This window comes from Galeopterus variegatus, unplaced genomic scaffold (assembly GCF_000696425.1).
Source record: "Galeopterus variegatus unplaced genomic scaffold, G_variegatus-3.0.2 Scaffold1476, whole genome shotgun sequence".
Lineage (NCBI taxonomy): Eukaryota > Metazoa > Chordata > Mammalia > Dermoptera > Cynocephalidae > Galeopterus > Galeopterus variegatus.
Genome location: NW_007727587.1, coordinates 204,073 through 206,933, shown reverse-complemented (window position 1 = coordinate 206,933; position 2,861 = coordinate 204,073).

Sequence of the window (2,861 nt, the reverse complement as noted above, 5' to 3'; positions counted from 1 at the left end):
TTTACGTGTTTCTAGGGCTGGCCAGTTAGCTCACTTGGTTACAGGTGCCAATAACACCGAGGTCACGAGTTCAGATCCCCATACTGGCCAGCCGCCAAAAAAAAATTATGTGCTTCTGTTATCCAATATAAAAGGAGATGAGTATTCTGGATACTCAAGAGTTATGCCTTACTTGGCTTGAAACATTTCTCCAAGCTTTTCTATTGGAAATATGTGTAAACTGGGAAATCATACTGATGTCAAAGAAAGTGTCTGGGGGGNAGGTGACCGGTAAGGGGATCTTAACCCCTGACTTGGTGTTGTCAGCACCACGCTCAGCCAGGTGAGCGAACTGGTCATCCCTATGTGGGATCTGAACCCGGGGCCTTGGTGTTATTAGCACCGCACTCTACCGAGTGAGCCACGGGCCAGCCCCGATATGAAGGTTTTTAAAACTGCTCTTTGGAGATAGAACTGTATTATAAATCATTGTTCAATTGTGGAGAATATATGTTCAAAGAAGATCATTTAATTTACGTGTTTCTAGGGCTGGCCAGTTAGCTCACTTGGTTACAGGTGCCAATAACACCGAGGTCACGAGTTCAGATCCCCATACTGGCCAGCCGCCAAAAAAAAATTATGTGCTTCTGTTATCCAATATAAAAGGAGATGAGTATTCTGGATACTCAAGAGTTATGCCTTACTTGGCTTGAAACATTTCTCCAAGCTTTTCTATTGGAAATATGTGTAAACTGGGAAATCATACTGATGTCAAAGAAAGTGTCTGGGGGGCCCAACAGTTGGCCTCAACCCATCCCCATCCCCTTACCAGGTTCTTGACTCTGCCACACGAAAGAATTCAAAAGCAGAGTCACAGTAGAAAGTGAGAACAGGTTTAATATAATGAATAAGAGATACAGATTTCACAGAGAGAATGTGGCCTAGCTCCAGAGACTGAGCAGAGCCCACACCGAGTTTAACATAAAAGTAAGAGATATATACTTAAAGCTCAGTACAGAGTGCAGGCTGTCTCAAGAGAGTGAGCAGCTGCTTGCTGAGAGTAAGTTTGATACACAAAGAAAGACATAGACACTCCACAGGCGAGTGTGGGCTGGCTCCCAGCACAGAAGTGTGGGTTGGCTCCCAGCACAGTGAGCAACAGCCCCACCTTCTGCTGGGATTTGGCTTTTATAGTGTTACCATCTAATGAATATTCAATTAAGGGGGTGGTTCTCAGTTATGTGACATAGTCTTGCACATGCTCAGTTTGTCCCCTTTTGGAGCATGTTCATTGGTCAAACCCTGTCACATGCACCAGACATATTCAAGAATATTCTGTGCTCTCTAGCACCTCTAGTGGAAGGTCATTCAACTACCAGGGTTATATGATCCTTCTCTACTGAGCATGCCCAGACACTGGATTTGCACAGGCCAGCCCCTTGGGGTTTCATTTTCCCCCTGTTGGTGCTGAAAATAGATCTAACTGGCAACAGTAGCTTTCCTCTAGGAGAGAGCCCAGAGGAGGGACCTGAGACCTTGGAGAATGGCTATAACCCAGGGATGTGTCCTGAAACCTGAGCCCAAGGAAACTGAGCACCTTCTATACCTATAGGATAGTGGTATATACAATACCACTGTCCTAACTTGACAAATATACTATACTTAAAGTATATATTTAATCTTTGTCTTCTTTTTTAAAGAAGTGACTAGGAGCAAAACTTGAAGAGGGTGGGAGTGGGCCACATGGGCTTCTGGGGAAAAGGAGCCCAAAGAGAGAGTCACAGGGCAAAGCTCTTGGCCAGCAGCTCACCTGGACTTCCGGAAGGGCTCAGAGGCCTGGAGGTTGGTATGGCTAAAGCCAGTAAAAGAGGGAGGCAGGGGCTGACCCCGTGGCGCACTCGGGAGAGTGCGGCACTGGGAGCGCAGGGACGCTGCCGCCGCGGGTTCGGATCCTATATAGGAATGGCCGGTGCGCTCACTGGCTGAGCACGGTGCGGGCGACACCACACCGAGGGTTGCGATCCCCTTACCAGTCACGAAAAAGACAAAAAAAAAAAAAAAAGAGGGAGGCAGGAGAGAAGGTCACAGAGTAGGGCACAGATGTCACTGGGCTGGAGGCACTGTTAGGACTTTGATTTTTAACCTGAGTCACAAGGGCAGCCAGGAATTTTTGTGCAGAACTTCAGATCAATTTCAACAAAGTAGCAAAGAAAAGATCCCAGAATTCTGTTCTCAAGGTTGATGGTATCTTGAAACCAGGAGCTGTTTTCCCTTCTGTTTAATTTACACCAGGAATAGGAGGCTCCTGGAAAAAAACTGGGGGGAGGAGGGGTTATAGGCTATTAAGAAAACTCTATAAAAACTTAATAGGTCATTAGTCCACATTACTAATTTCTCAGTTAAAGCATGAGTTCAATTAAACTTAGGAGTTGTCTTGGCTGCTAAGATACTGAACAACCATATACTTAAGGAGGATATATACCAAACATAAATGAAGCATAAAATACACTGGGAACTTGCCTGCCTTTTCAAGTGAAGGCTTTCATGGTGGCGCCAAAGTCTTGTATGTATAATTGAACTATTATGCATATGTTAAAAAGTATGAGATAGATCTCTAACAACCCACATGATTCATGATACATTGTGAAACTTTTTTAAAAAGCAAGTTTAGGACTGGCAAATTAGCTCAGTTTGTTAGAGTGTAGTATTATAACACTGAGGTCAAGATACTGGCCAGCCACCAAAATCAACAAATTAATTAATTAAAATAAAATAAAATGAAAATAGGCAAAAGACATGCATAGATATGTCACCAAAGACAATATGGGGATGTCAAATAGGCACATGAAAAGATGTTCAACATCATTAGCCATTAAAGGAAA